The following is a 13,927-nucleotide window of genomic DNA, read 5'->3' as shown; positions in this document are numbered from 1 at the left end:
TTGACGGCCCAGTAGTAGTCGCCCAAATTCGGCAACGCCAGTCCCCCTCTGTCTCTACTACGTTGTAGGAACCCCCTCCTTACTGAAGGAATCTTTAATTTATGGGATCTTAACCTGTCGAACTACTCCAAGTTTGGGGGCAGCTTAGTTGATGAATCAAGTCCTGGCGCAATACGACAAGTTATAAGATTTGTACTATTTCTGGACTATGTCAAGTTGTTCGATTCCTTGTATTATTCGACTGTGTATAGTTGAAGGAATTTATATCATCTCTGCTATTCGGTTATCAGTAGCACTTTGCGAATACTGGAACTCAGCAGAAATTTGCAGTATAAACTTCTCAGGTGCCAAAAAGAATTGTTTTATTTGTAGTCGCTTGATTACAATTTGAAAGTCATTTAAAAGGCAATTCGTAGACAATTCGAAGCTTTCAGAGAATTACAGACATTATCTTTCTTTGCTTAGGCAGACAGCTCAAAAGTAACTTTTAAAAGGTCAAAGTCTGGCAATGAAACATGAAGAGAGAGAGAAAGCTAATCTTCAGCTAAACTCAAACTCAAAGTCAAAAGTGGACTAACATCACTGACACAGACTGTTAGACTGACAGAACCCCCAAAAGACATCTCTAAAATGGAGACTATAAAGGACAAAACTGACTAAACTAACAGAAAGGCAACACAAAGACATCTCCTCAAAACCCCCCCCCCCAAAAGACAATACAGCACAACACACCCCCAAAGACAATACGCTAAAATGGCGGGCGGAAACTTTTCAGTTATACACTTTCATATCTGTCTTAAGTCGTCTAATTACACCCCAATATAATCCTAATTGGTTTGGGTTAGACTCAAACACATTTGATTTGATGGCAAGCCGTCCATCTTCAATGTGCAACATCAGTTTTTTAATTGTTTCATGTCTACATGTTATGGAATGTGATATTTTGCTAATGTTTTAGCTGGCTTGGCTAATGTAACAATTGAGACTTCATATCGAGAATATATATGATTCAATGCTCTTACAAACTGCATTGGACTCTTGCCACCTAGTTGCCATGGAACTCGGTCCTTGGCCTTGACAATTAGCACAAGCAGTGTCAAATTGTCTTGCAACTGTGCTGCTATAATCTTATAATGGAATTTTATGCTGTTTCATGTATCATATTGAAGTCCTGAATTGATGTGTGCTGAAATTCTCATTTTTAAAAATGAGTACTAAAACAGCTATCTTTTACCTATACTAGTTGTATTTGAAATACCTGGCTTCTACACTTACCCTCGGGATCTTCCCTGCCCACACGAAGCTCGTGATGCACCTATCTATTTTTTTTAAAAAGGCCTTAGGGATCAGTATAGGGAGACATTGGAACACAAATAGGAACCTCGGGAGGACCATCATCTTAATTGCCTGCACTCTGCCCGCCAGTGACAGCGGCTGCATGTCCCACCTTTCGAAATCCTCTTCCATTTGTTCCACCAGTCGTGTCAGATTAAGCCTGTGTAAGGTTCCCCAGCTCCTGGCTATCTGAATTCCCAGGTATCGGAAGTTTCTTTCCACTCTCCTTAGCGGTAGGCCATCTATCCCTCTACTCTGGTCCCCAGGGTGTATCACAAAAAGCTCACTCTTTCTCATGTTAAGTCTATATCCCGAGAAATCTCCAAACTCCCTCAATATCTGCATGACCTCTGTCATCCCCCCCACTGGGTCCGTCACATACAGCAGTAGGTCATCCGCGTAGAGTGACACTCGGTGTTCCTCTCTCCCTCTAATCACCCCTCTCCATTTTCTGGAGTCTCTCAGCGCTATGGCCAGTGGTTCAATTGCCAACGCGAACAGTAATGGGGACAACGGGCATCCCTGTCTTGTTCCCCTGTATAGTCGAAAATACTCCGACCTTTGCCGACCTGTGACCACACTTGCCGTTGGGGCCCCATAGAGGAGTTTAACCCAGCTGACAAACCCGTCCCCGAACCCGAACCTCCTCAGCACCTCCCATAGATACTCCCACTCCACCCTATCAAATGCCTTCTCTGCATCCATTGCCGCCACTATCTCTGCCTCCCCATCTACTGGGGGCATCATTATCACCCCTAATAGCCGTCGCAGGTTGACATTTAGTTGTCTCCCCTTTACGAACCCTGTCTGGTCTTCGTGCACCACCCCCAGGACACAATCCTCTATCCTCGTTGCAAGCACCTTTGCTAGCAACTTGGCGTCCACATTTAGTAGTGAGATAGGCCTATAGGACCCGCACTGCAGCGGATCTTTATCTCCTCTTTTCCCTCCGGGGGTTGGGACTTATAAAGTCTCTCGTAAAAGGTCTTAAACAACTCGTTTACCTTCCCTGCTCTCCGCACCGTAGCTCCCTTTTCATCCCTAATTCCCCCTATCTCCCTCGCCGCTGTCCTCTTTCGCAGCTGATGGGCCAACAGGCGACTCGCCTTTTCCCCATATTCATATCTCATCCCCTGTGCCTTCCTCCACTGTGCCTCCGCCCTCCTTGTGGTCAACAGGTCGAACTCCGTCTGGAGTCGTCGCCTCTCCCTGTATAGTCCTTCCTCCGGGGCCTCCGCGTATTCTTTATCCACCCTTAAAATCTCCCCCAGTAATCTTTCTCTTTCATTGGCCTCTATTTTCCCCTTGTGGGCCCTGATGGAGATCAGCTCTCCTCTGACCACCGCCTTTAGTGCTTCCCATACTACTCCCACTCGGACCTCCCCGTCGTCATTGGCCTCCAGGTATCTTTCGATACATCCCCGCACCCTTCCGCAGACTCCCTCATCCGCCAGTAATCCCACATCTAGTCGCCAGAGTGGACGCTGCTCCCTCTCCTCTCCTAGTTCCAGGCCCCCCCAGTGAGGGGCATGATCTGAAACATGGCTGAGTACTCAGTTCCTTCCACCCTCGAGATCAGTGACCTTCCCAAAACAAAGAATTCTATCCGGGAATACACCTTGTGAACATGGGAGAAGAAGGAGAACTCTTTGGCCTTCGGCCTAACAAATTGCCACGAATCCACTCCCCCCATTTGGTCCATAAACCCCTTAAGCACCTTGGCCGCTGCCGGCCTTCTTCCGGTCTTAGATCTAGATCTATCTAACCCTGGGTCCAACACGGTGTTGAAGTCCCCCCCCCATTATCAGGTTTCCTACCTCCAGGTCCGGGATACGTCCCAGCATCCGCTTCATAAATCCCGCATCATCCCAATTCGGGGCATATACATTAACTAACACGACCTCCATTCCCTCCAGTCTGCCACTCACCATCACATACCTGCCTCCGCTGTCTGCTACAATGTTCCTAGCTTCGAATGACACCCGTTTCCCCACCAGTATGGCCACCCCTCTGTTCTTTGCATCCAGCCCTGAGTGGAACACCTGTCCCACCCATCCTTTCCTTAACCTAACTTGGTCCGCCACCTACAGGTGCGTCTCCTGAAGCATAGCCACGTCTGCCCTCAGTCCTTTCAAGTGCGCGAACACTCGGGCCCTTTTAATCGGTCCATTTAGGCCTCTCACGTTCCACGTGATCAGCCGAACTGGGGGGCTGCCTGCCCCCCTCCCCTGTCGACTAGCCATCACCCTCTCTAGGCCAGTCCCACGTCCCGGTTCCGTGCACCCACCCGTTCCCCAGGCGGCGCATTCCCGCCCCGACCACCCTTTCTTTTACCAGTTCCTCTTCGATCACTGCAGCAGCAACCCAGTTATCCCCCCCCCCTTCCCCCCCGCTAGATCCCCATCTAGCATGATTGCTCCCCCCATATTGCTTACGAAAGTCAGCTGACTTCAACTGACCCCGGCTTCTCCCCCTCTCTCCTTGACCCCCCCCCCCGTGTGGGGAACTCCCATCTACCTTGCGCCTATCTTCCCACCATCATCTTTCTGGCGCGGGAACAAGAACAGTAAGCCCTGTGTTCTCTATAGCTGTCCCGCCCCTTGTGGCGCAGCTCCCTCTGCCGCCCCACTCCCATTCCCCATCCCCCGCCTATGTCTCTTCTTCGCCCCCATCGGCGCCCACATTTCTTAGTGTCCCCCCCTCCCCAATTTACATCTCTATATACATCAGCATTGTCATTTTCCCTCTAACATCAGTCCCTCAGTTCTGATCCAGTTTCTCGTTTTTAATGAAGGCCCATGCATCTTCCGCCGTTTCGAAGTAGTGATGCCTCTCCTGGTGCGTGACCCACAGTCGCGCCGGCTGCAACATCCCGAACTTCACCTTCTTCTTATGCAGCACCTCCTTGGCTCGATTAAAACTCGCCCTCCTTCTCGCCACCTCTGCACTCCAATCCTGGTACACTCGTACCACCGCATTCTCCCATCTACTACTTCGTACCTTTTTGGCCCATCTCAGAACCACCTCTCTGTCATTGAAGCGGTGAAATCGCCCGATCGTCGCCCTAGGTGGTTCTCCCGCCTTTGGTCTCCTCGCAGGGACCCGATGAGCCCCTTCCACTTCCAAGGGGCCCGAGGGGGCCTCAGCTCCCATTAGCGAGCGTAGCATCGTGCTCACGTAAGCCCCGCCGTCCGCTCCTTCCACTCCCTCGGGGAGACCCAGGATCCGAAGGTTCTTTCTCCGTGATCTGTTTTCTAGGACTTCAATCCTTTCAATGCACTTTTTGTGGAGCGCCTCGTGCGTCTGCGTTTTGACCGCCAGGCCCAGGATCTCGTCTTCGTTGTCCGTCCCCTTCTGCTCCACCACGCGGAGCTCCATCTCCTGGGTCATTTGTGCCTCCTTAAGCCCCTCAATTGCTTGTAGCATCGGGGCCAGCACCTCCTTCTTAAGCAGCTCCACACACCGTCTCAAAAATTCGTCTTGGTCCGGCCCCAATGTCGCCTGGGCTCTCTCCGCCGCCATCTTGCTCCTTTTTCCTTCTGCCCCTGTCCTTGAGGATTCTTCGCGATCTGGCCGCCGCCGCCGATATTTTTCTTTTTCGTTGGGGGGGACTCCCTGTTGTCTCACCCCACACCGGGTTTCGTCCCGAAAAAATTCCCCGTTGGGGCTCTTAAAAGAGCCCGAAGGTCCGTTCGAGCTGAAGCCGCCGAAACGTACGGCTTAGCTAGGCATCGCCGCAACCGGAAGTGAGGATCACTTTTTTAACCGCTCCACTCCTGGTCCAATACATATACTGTCGTGGGGACCTTGCTGTCACCTTCCCACACTGGAAGCCGTCGAACAATTGCCGTTGGGGCCCCCCTGAAGAGCCCAAAAGTCCGTTCTTGGCGGGAGCTGCCGAACGTTCGACCTACCTAGGCATAGCCGCAACCGGAAGTCCACCTTGACCCTTTCAAACTTGGCCCATCACTTGACCAGCTCCGCTCCCGAGTCCCGGTAGATACGAACCGTACGACCTTCCCAGATGCACTCACTTGTCTCCTTTGCCCACTTCAGATTCCTGTCCTGATGCAAGTACCGATGCAGCCTCACGATGATCGCTCTCGGCAGCTCTCCAGCTTTCGGCATCCTCCGCAGCGACCTGTAGTGTCCGATCCACTTCAGGAGGCTGGTCAAAGACCCCCACCCCCCACCAACTGCTCAAACATCTTGACCACATACTTCATTGTCTGAGCTCCCTCGATCCCTTCCAGCAGCCCCTCTATCCTCAGATTCTGCCTTCTCGAACGAATCTCCAGGACCCTCTCCCTCTACTTCTTCTGACCCTCCGGCATCATCAAAATTGCAGCCTCTAATGAGGCAATACAATCCTCATGGTCAGCCACTGTCCTCCACCTTCTAGATCAATGCATTCTGCGCCTCCAACTTTCGTTTCATTCTCCCCAGTGTAGCCCAAATCGGCTCTGCCACCTTGGCTATGTCCTCGGAAACTGCCTTCCTTTGCTGCTCAAACTCAGCCCCCAGGAATTCCACCAAGTGCTCTGTTGACCATTGAACAGGCAACAATGCCACAGATTCCTCTGCCATCTTTCCCTCTGCGTCGCCACGCGAGCCCTCTTGATCCGAATATTGGCCCTAATTTGTCGCACTCCTCTTTGGTAACTCTTCAATATTACCCACCGAAGGAATATTCTCACATTTTCCACCTGCCAAAGCCCCGTAAAACCGGCAAAACGGGCCAAAGAATCCAACCTCAGGCAGGAGTCACCTTATGTGCGACCACTCACTCCATGGCAGCCACCGGAAGTTACTGAGGCAGCAGTGCTAACCACTGTGCCACTATGTCAAGGGTGTAACATCTTTCGCAAAACAATGGTCAACGTACCCTCCTAAATCTGTCACAAATTATCATTTGGCACGATCACAGCTAAGTCTGTATTTCCAAATGCTTACAAAGCACTCATCGTGAGAGGGCCTTGGAACAGAGACTGCAGGCAGAGAATCAATAGGATGGGAAAAACTTGATGAATTTTCACGCTGGTTTAGCACACTGGGCTAAATCGCTGGCTTTGAAAGCAGACCAAGGCAGGCCAGCAGCACGGTTCAATTCCCGTACCAGCCTCCCCGAACAGGTGCCGGAATGTGGCGACTAGGGGAATTTCACATTTGAAGCCTCCTTGTGACAATAAGCGATTTTCATTTTTCATTTCATTCAGTTTTTCGATCACGTGACAGGAGGTGATGGGCAGAGTGGGATCCAGCCATCTGAATAAATTACTGACCGACAAGCAGCAGAATTGACAAGGAAGTGGTCGATGTGTCATGACAACCCACTGAAAAGCAATTGCCCAGAAGTATGTTCAGGGGCACCTAATCACATCTCAAGGTTCAATTTCAACCAATTTATATTTCTTCAACAAGTGATTTGCATTAAAAAGGTGCCAGGTGGTGAAAATATATCTCATTTAAAATAACAAGATTGCCTTTCATCTGGGAAAATAATTTGAGTTGAGGCAATATGATGCTCAAAATATACTTTATATCAGCTATATTTATGCGTTTTACAGAAGGTAAGGTTGCTTATTACTTTTTTCTTCATTTTAAATATTGCAATTATTGTCCAAGAATGTGCTGGTCTGAGATTATTGCACAGTGTAACATTACTATCGGCCAAATTCTCTGGTCCTTACGATTCACTTTCCCCACTGGCAGCACTCACCTGTCCGTGGGTTTCCCGGTGGCCTGGGGTGGTTACAATGGGAAATCCCATTAACAAGCGTCAGGAAGATATAGAGTACATTGAGTATAAGAATTGGCAAGTCATGTTGCAGCTGTATAGAACCTTAGTTAGGCCACACTTGGAGTATAGTGTTCAATCTGGTCGCCACACTACCAGAAGGATGTGGAGGCTTTAGAGAGGGTGCAGAAGAGATTTACCAGGATGTTGCCTGGTATGGAGGGCATTAGTTATGAGGAGCGGTTGAACAAACTCGGTTTGTTCTCACTGGAACGACAGAGGTTGAGGGGCGACCTGATAGAGGTCGACAAAATTATGAGGGGCATAGACAGAGTGGATAGTCAGAGGCTTTTCCCCAGGGTAGAGGGTTCAATTACTAGGGGGCATAGGTTTAAGGTGCGAGGGGCAAGGTTTAGAGGAGATGTACGAGGCAAGTTTTTTACACAGAGGGTAGTGGGTGCCTGGAACTCGCTGCCGGAGGAGATGGTGGAAGCAGGGACGATAGTGAAGTTTAAGGGGCATCTTGACGAATACATGAATCGGATGGGAAAAGAGGGATACGGACCCCGGAAGTGTAGAAGATTTTAGTTTAGACGGACAGCATGGTCGGCACGGGCTTGGAGGGCCGAAGGGCCTGTTCCTGTGCTGTATTTTCTTTGTTCTTTGTTCTAATCCCGTCACCCCGGAACAGCGCACAGCCGAGAAACTGGCAGCTGGGTGACCATCCAGCCCATCATTGTTACAAGTCGGTGCACATTATTAAAAAGAAAGCAACTTGCTCCTTTTGCAGCTAGTGAAATATGGCACGGACACAGTTGTAATATCGGGAAAAGTATCATTTTGTGCACAGCAGTGACTAACTAATCTGTTTTAGTTATGCTGCTTGTGGGATAAATGTTGGCGAGAGCACTGCTTTCTTACTCGTCTGTGGGTAGTGTTTCTTGCAGCTCAGAGAGCAGACAATCCCAGTTTAATGCTCATCAGAACGACTGCACGTGACTGCCTCACTACAGAACTCGGTTTGCTTATATGCTCCAGAGTGGGGTTTGAACCAGCTGACACTTTTCACAAAACATAAGCATTTATTAAAATCGAGGACAGCAGACTTCATTCAATGCTAACAACCGCGTTGCCAATATCACGTGTCGCAATAGCAAAACAGGTGAAATATTTGAGCAAGAGATGTGTCGGCTTGTGAAATGGTCAGAACATTTTAAGGTTCTGTTCAAAGAAAAAGGAAATTGGCTCACGGTGTTAATCCCTATCACGCAGATAATTGGGGAGAAAGGCTGCCTTTCCAACCAGTAAATTTAATGAGTCGACACTTAAATATATTTGCACGGCCTTCCTCTGTGCATTCATTTTAACATCAGTCGGAAAATAGAGACCAAAGGAATGTAGGTACTGGCATCTAGAAAAAAAAACAGGTTGATCAGAAAAACGACATTTAAGTCTTGATTCCAAAGTTTGTGCAGCTTTTTACTTGGATCAGTTTATCAAAACCATTTCATTCCAAGATGCTGCAGTCTGATAGATTGTAAAATAATCTCAGTTTTCACTCACACTCTACATAAATAGATTGTGTGCAACTTGAACTGCCAGCTGGATAATGTTCAATCAGAACAAAAATATATTCCTCCTTGGGTAAGAAATTGTTCACAACATGATCGTCAATCAAAATGGAAGCTTCACACGATTTTTCTTTTGGCAACTTTGCTAGAGGGATTGGCAGCAAACCAGACTATTCTGGCACATTCCACCCATTCTGCTTACACATTTGTTCCACAACAAACAAAATACTTAATTGGTGTAAGTGCTGAACATTTTATGAATCTTCGTGTGAACAGGGTAGAACTGAGAATTGGTGTAACCCAAACAACAGCCGTAACAACCATATGGGCAGCACGGTAGCATAGTGGTTAGCACTGTTGCTTCACAGCTCCAGGGTCTGAGGTTTGATTCCCAGCTTGGGTCACTGTCTGTGCGGAGTCTGCACGTTCCCCCCGTGTCTGCGTGGGTTTCCAATTGATGCTCCCATTTCCTCCCACAAGTCCCGAAAGACGTGCTGTTAGGTCAATTGGACATTCTGAATTCTCCCTCCGTGTACCCGAACAGGCGCCGGAATGTGGCGACTAGGGGATATTCACAGTAACTTCATTGAAGTGTTAATGCCAGCCTACTTGTGACAATAATAAAGATTATTAGATTATTATTACCACCAGCGAGGTAAATGTATATTGATATGAAGATAAACAATAAATTGTGAAATATTCAATTATTTTCTCTTTGAAACATTCTTTTGTTTGATTTGATTCAAATTTTAAATGGAAATTAATTTAAAAGATTAATAAATTACTTGGCCGTTTTACAGGGAAAAGTATTCATTTGATTTGAATTGCAACAGGGGATTAAATTGAAAGATGCTGAGCAGGATTCTCTGGTCCCCCAGACGCAGATTTCTCGGGGCGTGTCATTCACTGGCGGGGGGATTCTCTCTTCCCTCGTTTGTCAATGGGATTTCCCATTGAAGCCAGCCCACGTTACTGGGAAACCTGTGGGTGGGGTGCGCTGCCAGTAGGAAAAGAGAATCCCAACACCTGGAGAATTCCAGCTGTTATATATTTCAGAACTCTATAATAAAAGAGAACTTGCATTTACATTGCACCTTTCACAGCCTCAGGACCTCAAAAAGTACTTCCTCGTTATTACTTTCGATTGCTACAATACAAGTAACTGCAGCAACTAAATTGCACACAGCAAGATCCCGCAAACAGCAATGAGAAATTTGGCCACTTATTCACAGAATTGTTACAGTGCAGAAGGAGGCCAATTCCAGCCTTGGGTGACTGTGTGTGTGGAGTTTGCACGTTCTTCCCAGGTCTGCGTGGGTTTCCTCCGGTTTCCACCCACGGGCGGAATTCCGGGAATCCGCGGGGTGGGCAGAAACGGCTCAGTGGAGTGGCGGGCACCACTCCGGCATCGGCTGCCCCAAAGGTGCGGAATCCTCCGTGTCTTCAGGGGCTAGGCCGGCGCCGGAGTGGTTTGCTCCCCGTCGGCCGGCGTGGCAAGCCTTTGGCGCTGCGCCAACGAGGGCCGAAGGGACTACGCTGGCCGGTGCGGGTCCGCGCTTGCACGGGAGCGTCAGAGGCTGCTGACGCCATCCCCGCGCATGTGCAGGGCGGGTTCACCTTCGGGTCGGCTATCGCGGAGGCTTCCACGGCCGGCGCGTAGGAATAAAATGCCCCCACGCACTGGCCCGCCCGCGGATCGGTGGGCCCCGATCGCAGGCCAGGCCACCGTGGGGGCACTCCCCGGGGCCAGATCGCCCTGCGCCCCCCCGAGGACCCTGGAGCCCGCCTGCGCCGCCAGGTCCCGCCGGTAAGGGACCAACTCCAATTTACGCCGGCGGGACCTGCATAGAACGGGCGGGACTTCGGCCCATCGCGGGCCGGAGAATCGCCGGGGGGGTAGCCCGCCGACCGGCGCGGCGCGATTCCCGCCCCCGCCAAATCTCCGCCGACAGAGAATTCGGCAGCCAGCGGGGGCGGGATTCACGCCGCCCCCCCCGGCGATTCTCCGACCCGGCAGGTTAAGGTGGATTGCCCATGCTAAATTTTCCTTAGTGTCCAAAGATGTGTAGGATTAATTATTGGGATAGAGCGGGGAATTGGGCTTGGATGATCTTTCTGAGGATCAGTGCAGACTCAGTGGCCTCCTTCTGCACTGTAGGGAATCTCTGGCCGTTTAAATGGCCATGGGATCTTTCACTGTAATCCCAGTAATAAATTGAGTTGCTATTTAGCCCATTTCTTCTATATAATGACAGGCCTTACCTACTTTTTCTGTTAGTTTACATGAAAAGGATTTCCTCTGATGTCCTGGTCAATATTCACTGTTGTAACAAAAGAGAGCTTTCAAGTTGTGATATGCACTACTTTTAGAATGTTATTTTCACTGTACGATAGTACTGGGATGGAGACTGTAAACTAGAAGTCTGCCTCAGAATCGCAGGAATCTCTGACCAAAATAAAATTAAAGGTGTGCTCTGCACTTTATTGCCACAATTAGCCTGCCTCAGCTTGCAGATCGAGAATGATAGTTTTCACAAGTCAGGTGGAGCTCACATAGTGAGACCATACACCGAAAGAACAGGTAATTCAGGGGAAATTTCTTTTAAAATGTGGTTTATTGGAAATTTTTGATATAATGGTCATAATTTGCATTTATCCTCTAATCTGTTACCAGTTATTCTGAATTCTACAAATTATTTTACTCGTGACACTATTTTAATAAGTGACCAAATCTGCACCTCGCGAGGGAGCGATGACGATAAGGAAGCTGGGAACTCACAACCTACCAACACACAACTGCTTCTTTGAAATGATCTTGCAGGAAATCTTCTGATCACCACTCACAAAAATATTATTATTTTATGGGATGTGGGCACCGATGGCCAGGCTGCTATTTGTTGCCCATTCCTCATTCCTACTGTCCTTGATAAGGGGCATTGGATGGTCAAGGAGTCCTCATCTTGATGACATTCTCTGTCTCCCCAGCGCGCCCCCCCCCCCCGACCTGATTCCAGGGCTCATGCGGGTACCGATGTGGGATCTCGCCAACGCTGTCACGGATGCCCTTTGCGCAATGGCATCTGACTACATAACTTTCAACCTTGACCAGCCCCAACAGGATGTCCTGCCACCATCGGGAGTTGCCACCATCACTGGCATGTCCCAGGTCCCGGGGGTGATCGATGGCACGCATGTCGCCCTCCGAGCACAGTCTCGATATGGGGTGCCCTTTATCACTAGGAAGGGCTTCCATTGCATGAATGTGAAGTTGGTGTGCGACCACCAGCTGCACATCATGCATGTCTGCACCCGGTACCAAGGCAGTACGCATGATGCTAACATGCATGATGCAAACATGCATGATGCAAACGTTCTGGCACAATCGCCGGCTCCCGGTACCTTCAAGGTGCTCCCTCGGGTGAAGAGTTGGCTAGTGGGCGAGAAGGGTTACCCACTAAGGCCCCAGAGCATTGCGGAGAACCGTGATAAAGACACTCTCACAGCAACCAGGCGTGTCATCGAACAGTGCATTGGTGTGCTGAAGGTGAGCTTCCGACGCCTGGACTGCACTGGTGGCGCACTCCAATATAGTTTGCAGAGAGTCACGAGTATCATGGTGGCCTGCTGTGTCCTTCATAACATAGTGCAGCAGCGGGGAAACATGCTTTAGAAGGAGGAGGCAAAACAGCAGGCCTCATCTGACAAGGATGAGGGTCTCCATGAAGACCCAGGTATGGAGCCTTACCTGGCATGACAGGCCATCCAACCTGTGATACAGGGTCGCCCCACACGGGGCAACCTAATCACCTCCCGATTTACCAACTAGGCAGTCCTGCTGCCCTGTCCCACCTCTTCCCCCCCCCCCCCCAACTTCAAACACCAACCCCCACACAGAATCCACTTCCCTCTCCCTCAATCCTTCCACCCCCTCCCTCTCCCTTAGTCCTTCACACCACCTTCTTCCTGCTCCTCCCCACTATCAGAGCTCTCCCTCCCCCCCCTCTGAGAGGGTCATATGAACATCACCACAGGGTGTTGGCCCTGGGTTGGCAGCATCAGCGGGTCTTGTCCATGGGATGGTGGGGGATAACGGCAACTCGCTGTGAGATGAGCTCTGCTGCCCCTCATTATCCGACAAATGCTGGTGATTCCTTCTCACGGTGAACGGTTCGGCCTCGCTCAATGGGGTTGTTATACGTGGCAGTCTCACACTGCTGCCCCCATGTCCTACCACTTTGATGCGAGGGTGTAACCAGGTGGGGCATTCATGTGTCATGGGTGCCTTGACCCCTGAAACCCCGGCCGACCCAGCCAACGCACAACACCAGCCCGAGCCATTCTACAAGGGGACAGAGGTTAGAGGTAGATCGGACTGATGGTGCATAAGTGTTTAATTGTGACTATTTACAACATGTGCCCCCTTCCCCCTTACTATCTACTCTCTACTACACCCATATGCCAACTTAACTGTCATCTATCTTTCTAATCTTTCATGGCCTACCACTTCTTCTTGGTGTTACCCCAGACAGCACATCAGGGATGGAGGCAGCCTGCTGCCTGTCATGCCCTCTGTCCTGTGATGTTCTTTCCTCTGGATGGACCCAGCTGATTTTCGGGTGTCACAGGTGACGACATGTCACCCTGTTATGCCCGCTGCCCATCAGATGTGCTGGCGCCATGTGGGGAAGATTCAGAAGGGCTGAGGTGTTCCAGCGCCTCCCCTGTGGGAGGGGTGGAACAGGGCCCATTACATCATCCTCCCTCGGGGTGCCCGTTGGCCCCCGTGCTACTCCATGGGACGGAGGGGAGGCTGGCGTGAGCTCCGGAGGTCACCTGGCACTGCCAGTCCTGGAGGCCTGCCCTCGTCTGAACCATGGTTTCGATGCCCTCAGCCATGGCAAACTGGGTCATGTCCCTCAGCGGGTGAGCCACGCCCCTCGCAGCATCCGTCAGGTCCCGCTGTGACGGGATCATATCTCTCAGTGCCTCGGACATGTCCCTCGGTGTCTGCCTATGGTCCCTCAGCGCCTGGCCAATACTTTTAATGCCCTCAGCCATGACCCTTTGTGACCGGGCCAAGCTCTGGAGCACCGCAGCAATGTCCATCGGCGCCCGGGACATATCTGCCTGTGACTCAGCTCTCCTGTCCTGCCCCTCAGCCACGGACAGCACAGTGTGCCTCAAGGTTCTGACCTTTGTCCCCATGCCTTACACTGTAGTCACCTCCCTTCAATGTTGGCCTGGATGCCATGCATTGTTGGTACCCTTCCCAGCACCTGAAGGC

The sequence above is a fragment of the Scyliorhinus torazame genome, chromosome 21, assembly GCF_047496885.1.
Source record: "Scyliorhinus torazame isolate Kashiwa2021f chromosome 21, sScyTor2.1, whole genome shotgun sequence".
NCBI classification, from domain to species: Eukaryota; Metazoa; Chordata; class Chondrichthyes; order Carcharhiniformes; family Scyliorhinidae; genus Scyliorhinus; species Scyliorhinus torazame.
Note: the sequence above shows the minus strand (reverse complement) of the source record.